Source organism: Acinonyx jubatus, chromosome X (assembly GCF_027475565.1).
Source record: "Acinonyx jubatus isolate Ajub_Pintada_27869175 chromosome X, VMU_Ajub_asm_v1.0, whole genome shotgun sequence".
In the NCBI taxonomy this organism is placed as follows: domain Eukaryota; kingdom Metazoa; phylum Chordata; class Mammalia; order Carnivora; family Felidae; genus Acinonyx; species Acinonyx jubatus.
The window spans coordinates 32,052,699-32,062,898 of record NC_069389.1 but is presented as its reverse complement, the minus strand read 5'-3'; the positions used below and the strand labels follow the sequence as shown (position 1 = coordinate 32,062,898).

At 38.2% G+C, this 10,200-nt stretch overlaps 1 protein-coding gene across 3 annotated transcripts in view; it reads right to left on the bottom strand.

The window, feature by feature from the left end:
* PRRG1 (proline rich and Gla domain 1) overlaps window positions 1-10,200 on the bottom strand; it is a 306,130-nt gene that overhangs the window by 40,466 nt on the left and 255,464 nt on the right. The window lies entirely within an intron of this gene.

Below are 10,200 nucleotides of genomic sequence, written 5' to 3'. Positions count from 1 at the left end.
GGAATAGGAGTTTAGACTGTCAAACTAGGGTGGCTACACAAAGCAGGGTCTCTTTAGACACCTGAATCATCATTTATGTGACCTCAAATTCTGGTGCAATATTGCCATGGAACTCTTGGATGTCCACCAGATCCATTAGAAGAATATCTTCTGCCAAATTAATTCTGATGAGGTATACTGATGAGTTCTGAAATTCTATGTGTCTTTAGTGTAACCATGGGTAAACAGCATATATGGAAGTTAAACAGGGCATCATTAACTAGATATTGTTGCTTGTAATATGCAGAGTTACATTAACTATATGGTGGAGATGACTGTACAAGTGACAAAAATGGGCCCAGTATTCCTGCCAGTACTCAGTCTATGAAGACAGGTTTGAAAAAGATTAACTGGCAGTAGGAGAGGAAATGAGGTAACTTCAGGTCAAGGTTAACAAACTGCTCGCATGTCCACTGCTTTGGTAATATACAGTCTGAAACCCTCCAAATTAAGTTCGGACCATAACCTGAAAGAAATAACTGAGACTAGATAAGATTCATAATCTATAAAAGGGCCTGAATGCCAGAGAATAAAACACCACTAATTTTAAAAGAGCAACTAGAATATAAAGGAACCAGTCCTAGAACCCTTTGGGTTGAAGGGACTAGTGAGCCCCACTATTTACATTCCCTCTCCACCTTGACTGTACAGATGGGAGTAGAGTCTGGGCGCCCCAGCTCACACCAGCCCCAGCGTTCCCAATAAGGTGACCCCAGCAATGCACACACCAGGACAGCCCTGGACAGTGTCCACTATAGCTCTAGTCATCTCACCAAGGCAACACGGGTACAAAACATCCCAGGACACCCCAGCATTACACCCACTTGATCTCCAGGGGACTCACTGTGGCACCCCCTATGCAGAGTGCCCCATGATATCCTAGACCATACTGGTTTCAAGTCTACTGTGTTTCCAGGGTACCCTCTGCCCAGAAAGCCCCAGGACACCCCAGCTTGTGCCCACTTCAGTTCCAGCTGTCCAACCTGGGTGGTCACAGCTTGGAGTGCCTTGGGACTGCCAGCCCATGCCCATTAAAACTCCAGCCAACCAGCCAAAGCTGCCAGGGGCACACAGTCTAAAAAGGGGATGTCCCTACACAAGGCCATTCTTCAAGTTTAGGAGACGTAGATATTCTGCCTAATTCATAGACACAAACACAGAAAGTCAAACAAAGTGAGGAGACAGAGAAATATGCTCCAAATGAAAGAATGAGACAAAACCCCAGAAAAAGAATGAAATGAAACAGAGGTAAGCAATCTACCTCATAAAAAGTTCAAAGTAATAGTCATAAAGATGCTCACCAGACTAGAGAAGAGTAGGTGAACTCAATGACAACTTCAACAAAGAGATAGAAAATATTTAAAAAAAAAAAAAAGAATCAGAGTTGAAGAATACAGTAAATAAAATGTAAAATACACTAAAAGGAATCAACAGATTAGAGGATCCAGAAAACAGAACAGCAATCTGGAAGATAGTGTAATGTTAAGCACACTGCTGAACAACAAAATGAAAACAGAATTCTAAAAAGTAAGAATAGAGTAAAGGGCTCTTTAGGACAATATCCAGCATATTAACATTTACATGAGAGAGATCCCAGAAGAAGAAAGAGAGAAAGCAGCAGAAAATAACGTGAAGAAATAAGAGCTGAAAATTTTCCCAACCTAGGGAAGAAAATGGACATCCAAGTCCAGGAATAAAAGAGACCCCCAAATAAGATGAACTCAAGGAGGTCTACACCAAGACAGATAATAATTAGAATGTCAAAGATTAAAGATGAGCAGGGAATCTTAAAAGCACCAAGAAAAAAGCAACCAGTTATATACAAGGGAAACCCCATATGGCTTTTCAGCTGATTTTTCAGCAGATACTTTACAGGCTAGGAGTGGCATGATATGTTCAAAGTGCTAAAAGGAAAAAACCCACAACCAAGAATACTCTACCCAGCAAGGTTACCATGTAGAACCGTGGAGAGGAAGAGTTTCCCAGACAAACAAGTTAAAGGAGTTCAACACCACTAAAATGGCCTTACAAGAAACGTTAAAGGGACTTTTTTCAGCAGAAAAGGACATAATTAGAAGATAATTATGAAAGGAAAAAAATTTCACAAGTAAAAGCAAACATACAGTAAAGGCAGTAGATCACTTATAATGCTAGTATGAAGGTTAAAGACAAAAATAGTAAAATCAGTTATATCTAAAAAATAGTTAAGGTGATTCAAAAAATAAAAATATATAAAATGTGACAACATATCCATAAAATGGGAGTAAAAATAAAGTTATTTTTTAGAATGTGTTCAAATTTAAACAAATTATCAAATTAATACAGACTCCTATATACTTAGGATATATGAACCTCATGGTAACATCAAACCCAAAACCTATAATAGATACACTAAAAATAAAGAGAAAGGAATCCAAGCATAACACTAAATTAAGTCATCAATTACAAAGAAAGAGAGCCAGAAAAGAAGGAATAGAGAAGTAGTACAAAAACAACTAAAAAAATTAACAAATGGCAATAAGTTTATATCTACCAATAATTACTTTAAATATAAAAGTCTAAATGCTCCAATCAAAAGACACAGGGTAGGGGAGCCTGGGTGGCTCAGTAGGTTAAGTGTCCAACTCTTGATTTCGACTCAAGTCATGATCTCATGGTCCATGGGATCAAGCCCCGCACTGACAGCATGGAGCCTACTGGGATTTTCTCTCTCTCCCTCTGCCCCTCCCCCAGACACACTCTCTCTCTCAAAAATAAACAGTAAAAAAAAGCCATAGGGTAAAGGAGTGCATAAAAAAAGTAAAAAGACCCATCTATATACTGCCTATAAGTGACTCACTTCAGACCTAAAGACACATACAGACTGAAAGTGAAGGGATGGAAAAAAATTTTCCACAGAAGTGGAAGCAAAAAAAAAAAAAAAAGCCATACTTATATCAGACAAAACATATGGCATTACTAATTACAAAAAAGGCATTACTAATGATAAAGGGATCAATCCAACAAGAGGATATAACAGTTGTAAATATGTATGCACCCAACATTAAAGCACCTGAATACATGAAAGCACCTAAATGTTAAGACAGAAAGGGAGAAATTGACAGTAAAACAGTAATATTAGGGGACTTTAACACCCCACTTACATCAATGGATAGATCATCCAGTCAGAAAATTAACAAGGAAACAGTGACTCTGAATGACACATTAGACCAGATGGTCCTAACAGATATATACAGAACATTCCATCCAAAACCAGCAGAATATACACTCTTTTCAAGTTCAAATGGAGAATTCTCCAGGACAGGTCATAGCTTAGGCCATAAAACAAGTTTCAATAAATTTAACAAAACTGAAATAATATCAATAATATCAAGCATCTGTTTTGATCATAACAGTATGAAACCAGAAATCAAGTACAAGAAGAAAAGTGGAAAAACACAAATATGTGGAGGCTAAGCCAAATGCTACTAAACAACCAATGGGCCAATGAAGAAATCAAAAAGCAAATCAAAAAACGCATGGAGACTAATGAAAATAAAAACATAACAGTCCAAAATATTTGGGACACAGTGAAAGTAGTTCTAAGAGGAAAGTTAATAGTGATATAGGCCTACCTGAAGAAACAAGAAAAATCTTAAATAAATAATCTAACTTTATGCCTAAAGGAACTAGAATAACAACGAAGCCCAAAGTTAGTAGAATAAAGGAAATAATAAAGATCAGAGTGGAAGTAAATGACATAGAGACCAAAAAAAAAAAAACAAAAAAAAAACACAACAAAAAACACAAAACAACAACAACATAAGAAAAGATCAATGAAACCAAGAGCTGGCTCTTTGAAAAAATAAAATTGATAAACTTTCAGCCAGACTCATCAAGAAAAAAAAGAGGACACAAATAAACAAAATCAGAAATGAAAGAGAAGTTGACACCACAGAAGTGCAAAGGATTATAAGAGACTGCTGTGAAAAATTATATGCCAACAAATTGAACACCATTAAAGAAATGGATAAATATCTAGAAGTACACAATCTTCCAAAACTTAATCAGGAAGAAAGAGAAAATCTGAACAGACTGATTACTAGTGATGAAACTGAATTTTATAATAAAAAAAAAACTACCAACAAACAAAAGTCCAGGACCAGATGGCTTCATAGGTGAATTTTACCAAACATTTAAAGAGTTCATCCTTATTCTCCTCAAACTATTCCAAAAATTGAAGAGTACCTAACACTTCCAAATTCATTCCATGAGGCCATCAAAGACACTAAACGAAGATACACAAACCACTAAACAAAAAGAAAACTACAGGCTAATATCCCTGGTGAAACATAGATACAAAAATCTTCAATAAAATATTAGTAAACTGAATTCAATAATCCATTAAAAGAATCATTCACCATGATCAAGGGGTATTCTTACTGCAGGGATGCAAGGATGATTGAATATTCGCAAATCAACCAATGTGATACACCACATTCACAAAATAAAGGATAAAAATTATATGATCATCTCAATAGATACAGAAAAGCCATCTGGCAATATCTGATATCCATTCATGATAAAAACTCTCAACAAAGTGGGTATAGAGGGAATATACCTCAACATATTAAAGGCCACAAACGATAAACCCACAGCTAAAATCATACTCAATGGTGAAAAACTGACACTTTTCCTCTATGATCAGAAACAAGACAGGGAATTTCAAAATACACACAAAATAACATACTTTGGGCCCTGCCTAATTTACTCTCTCAGGAAATCCCAAAAGAAGTAGTGAGGAAGCTCCACTAGGAAGCCCCAGGATGGGCCTAAGGAAGATGTGGATGAAAATGCAGAATATGGCTAGGAGATGGTGGCAGCAATGCCCCACATTTGCCTATGTGTCTATGCCCAAACTTGATTCCTACCTCCTTTCTTTACTGAAGTCCATCATCCCTCAAAGGGCAAAGTTCTGAATCAGTGGCTCGAGTGCCATCAGAGGCTAAGTGAAATAGGAATTTCCCTGATGATGCCAAAGTATCTGAGTTTGGGCCTGAAAGTGTGATGAGAAATCTCTGGGCAACTAGCGACTAACTCTAAAATACCTCAGACACTGAACACTTCTTGTAATTGCTATTCCCACCCAAAAGTGTTTACATGCTATCTCCTGCCATAGGCTCTAAATTGAGATCTCCGGTGTAACTTTTGTAACAAAACCTAGTATTAAGGGGCGCTGCATAGTTTTTTCTTCAACTTCTCTTTCAACAATTTTCACACAAAACAAATTTAAATAGCAACACTTTGGAATGACAGGTATTATCGAAAAAGCAATAGTTGAACTTAAGGTCTAAAACGCCTGGATATGGGGCGCCTGGGTGGCTCAGTCGGTTAAGCGTCCGACTTCAGCTCAGGTCACGATCTCACGGTCCGTGAGTTCGAGCCCCGCATCGGGCTCTGGGCTGATGGCTCAGAGCCTGGAGCCTGCTTCCGACTCTGTGTCTCCCTCTCTCTCTGACCCTCCCCTGTTCATGCTCTGTCTCTCCCTGTCTCAAAAATAAATAAAAATGTTAAAAAAAAATAAAAAAAAAAATAAAACGCCTGGATATTACTGACTCAGTTTCTAAAATGCAACCACAGCTTGGGGTGGAGTAGAGCATGGAGCACCCAGGGAATAGGAATAAAGACTTGCAATGATGCACTCAGACAGGACAATCATCCACACCCCTGGGTATATCACACACTGCAAAGCTTTTTGAGTATTCCAACTAAGAGGTTTTAGTTGAACCACTTGCTTCACAATGTTATAAAATGTTATCTGCTGATCACCCACCTTAGAATCCCTAAGACTGCTCATGAAAGGAAGTTCCCTGGCCCCCTGGAGACCTATGGACCCTAAAATGTGCTTTTTTAAAATAAATTTTATTTTGTAGTAATTCTAGATTTATAGCAAAGTTGCAATGACAGTACAAAGTACTTTCCTATACTCCTCAGCCAGTATCCACTAACATTAGCATCTTACATTGGAATGGTATATTTGTTAGAAATAGTGAACTAGGGGCACCTGGGTGGCTCAGCTGGTTAGGCATCCAACTTCGTTCAGGTCATGATATCACAGTTTTTGAGTTTGAGCCCTGCATCGGGCTCTGTGCTAACAGCTCAGAACATGGAGCCTGCTTTGGATTTTGTGTCTCCCTCTCTCTCTGCACCTCCCCCACTTGCACTCTGTTTCTCTCTCAAAAATAAATAAATACTGGGGTGCCTGCCTGGGTGGCTCAGTCGGTTGAGCATCCGACTTCGGCTCAGGTCATGAGCTCACAGTCCGTGAGTTCAAGCCCCGCATCGGGCTCTGTGCTGACAGCTCAGAGCCTGGAGCCTGCTTCGGATTCTGTGTCTCCCTCTCTCTCTGCCCCTAACCCACTCGCATTCTGTCTCTGTCTCTCTCAAAAATAAATAAACATTAAAAAAATAAAATAATAAAATAAAATAAATAAATATTTTTTTAAAATTTTTAAAAAGAAATAGTGATCCAAAACTGGTCCATTATTATTAACAGCTGATTTGGATTTCAGTAGTTTTCCCACTAATGACTGTGATCCACAATCCAATGCATACTGTGTTTATTTTTTTTAAATTTTGTTTAATGTTTATTTTTGAAAGAGACAGCATGAGTTGGGGAAGGGCAGAGAGAGAGGGAGACACAGAATCCAAAGCAGGCTCGAGGCTCTGAGTCAGCACAGAGCCCTATGCGGGGCTCAAACCCACAGACTGTGAGATCATGGACTGAGACACCCAGGTACCCCAAATCCACACAGCATTTAATCATCATGTCTACTTAGTCTCCTCTGGTCTGAGACAGCCTTTTCCTTTTTCATGATCTTGCCAGTTTTGAGGAGTCAAGTATTTTAGAGAATGTCTCTCAATTTGGATGTCTTTGGTAATTTTCTCATGATCCCATTGAGGTTATGGGTTTGTGGGGAAAATACCACAGAAGTGAATTCCCTTCTCATCACATGATATACATCACGACTTATCACTGATGATACTAACCTTGATCACCTGGTCAAGGGAGTATCTGCCAGGTTTGTCCACTGTAAGTTCTTTCCCAGCACTTTCCATACTCTATTTCTTGGGAACGGATCCTTAAACGCAAGCTACACACAAGAAAGGCAGAGAATTAAGTTCTGCCTCCTAGAGATGGGAGTATTTGTATACATAATTTGGAATTATTGTGTACTATGTATTTTTCTCACCTATTTATTTTTTCACTCATTTATATCACTGGGGACTCTGATGCATTTACTATATGCTTTGGTTTATAACCCAATACTACATTACTTGTTACTCAAATTGTTCCAGCTTTGGCCACTGGGAGCTCCTTCAAGTTGGCTCCTGTGTCCCCCTGACATCCTCCCACTCTTTTTTTTTCTTTTTTAGCACTTTCTTACTTTCTAGTAATACAATATACTCCAATTCATCGTGTATTCTCATTGCCTCAGCCCTAGAATCAGCCATTCCCCTCAAAGAGTCGTGGTTTTTTCTTTTACTGGTAGAATAGTATTAGAAACCCGGATCAAGATGCTAGGTAGAATTATGCAGTTTTGACAAGCAGCCAACCTGATTCTTGTGCACTCTAGTCAACTCTAAGGACAACTATTTTGAAAAGTCAAGCACAAATAAACTAGAAATAATTTGTGAAGAAAAGTTCTGAAATAGATGTTTTAAAGAATCACTAATACTTTATTCATGTTAGCTCAAAATTTAAAGTTCTAACATGCAAAGCACCCTGATGGGCTAAGAGAAAGGAAAAAACAAAATAATGGAAGAGATCAAATAATGATTCCTAAATAAAGTGACTGCAATTGAGCACCTAAAAACTAGAATAGAATTTATTTACTGGGAGCATTCTCTGTGCCAAGCACTAAGCTAAGTGCACAGCCACAAACCTAAAGCTGTAGGTATAATTTCTCCTGTTTAAAAGATACGGAAAATGATGCCTAGAAAGGTATAATGTTTGCACAAAGCAATACCAGTCAGTAGGTGGCAGAGTTGAGACACCAAATCAGGTCCGTGTCATTCTGAAGGCCAAGGATTTTGGCACAGAATTCTGATAACTACTGCTTATGTGAGATTCTGTGTGTACACAGGCTGTCTCTATCACATCTCAAATGCCATGATGGAAGGTCAGCTTAATCATTGTTTTATGTCCTGTGTCTGTTATACAGCAGGTACTCAGCAGATAAATCTGATTAAATCTGGCCAAATCTCTACATGGTGAAAATGAGAACCACAAAGTACATTTGCTTCCATTGTATGTTATAATTAGACTTGTGTTCCAAATTAGATAAAATATGACGAAAAAAATCCCACCCCATCCTACTGAAAGAATACTTCTAAATTAACACACTTCAGATTTGGGGATGATGAAAATAGGTATGAATAAACCTGTTCTGAGTAATAAATTTTAGTAAACAAAAAGATAGTTATTTAATAAGTAGTCTAACAGTAAGCAAATCACAAAAGTCAATCATTTTCTTCACTGTCGTAATTAATCAATCATGAACGTCAAAGATGAAACTGTGTTGTTCAGTGTTTCTTAATACAGAGCAGATCCTTCTTAACATATAACAAACACTGAAACAGATTAAGGATTAGAAACCATTTCTATTACACTATTATATAAAGAAGGAAAGGAACCTAACACCAATAAAAAAAACTTTTAAAATTAAGTCCACATGTATCAGCTAATTTGTGAATAAGTTTTAGATCACTACTTCCTATGAAATAAATGTATCTCATAATATGCCAATCCAGTTGTTCCTTCTTTCATTCATCAAATATTTAATTAATTCCTATTACGTGCCAGCACTGTTTTATATTGTAAGGACCATAGCTATGACCAAAACAGACAAGAAATGCTGCTGTTATAAAGCTAACGGTTCTCAAGGGAGGGTAACAATAAATAAAAACAACAAATGTCAGATGGTGATAGGTGCTAGAAAGGAAAATTCACAGAAGGGGCAAGAGGTTGCAATTTAAGGTAAGATATGTCCTCACTGAGAATGTGAACTTGACCTGAGAGTGGTGAGAGAGCTCAGACATATCTATCAGGAAGAGGAAAATACAAGTGCCAAAGTCATGAGGCAGGACATGTTCTGCATGTATGTAAGGAGCCACAAGAAAGCCAGAGCAAAGTGAGTGAAGAGTGGAGGGTCACAGGAGATGTGGTAAAGAAGAAACTGCAGCCACAGTGAATGAGTGGAGTGGAGCAAGATGGGGACTGCTAGCATAGTGCCTTCTGGGTGATTCTGAGCACTTCGACTTTTACTAACATGGAACACCATTACAGACAAGGTACTTTAAAAGATCACTCTGCCTTGCTGTTTTGAGAATCAACAACAAAAGGGGGGGGGGGCAAGAAATCATACAGATGAGAGAGTGATGGCTGGGATGTAAAGTGGTAACAAGTAAAAAGAGCTAAAATGTGGTTAGGTTCTGAATATATTTTCATGTTAGAACCAACACTATCAGCAGATGAGATGTGAATATGAAATAGAAGAGTCAGGAATAACAACAAGGTTTGGGGGCTTAGTAAAGAGATGGCTGGAAAGACAGTTACCACTTACTGAGATCAGAAAGGCTGTGGTAGAAGCAGATTGTTTTGGAAGGGACATGAATTTGTTTATGTAGAGTTTAAGGATTCCAAGAGGAGATGCTTAGTAAGCAGTCACATAGTTTTGAAGTGCAGGGTGGCCCTCCAGGATATAAATTTTGGAATCATTACCCTTTCAAGCCATGAGACTAGGAAACCCCATCAGGGGAGTGAATACAGACAGAACAGAGTTTCAAGACAGAAGGTAGTTGCTGGAGGGGGATGTGGGGTGAAGAGAGGTTTTTTTTAAAAGGCGTGTAGACTAATGAGAATGAATCTATCAGAGGGGAAAAGATGATGCTGGAAAGTGCAGAGAATTGCTTGAGCAATTGCTGAAGGAGTTTCGTCTATTTGCTTCAAAGAGTGCTGGAATGCAGCATCCTATCTCTATGCAGAGGAAAGGACACATAGAAGCACTGATGCATAATGGCCAGAAAGCTAAGCATTAAAAATATTGTTCACCTTGAAAGCAATACAAGGGGTCAGAGGGGTAAGTAAGATATACAATTAACACATAAAAATCAATAGCC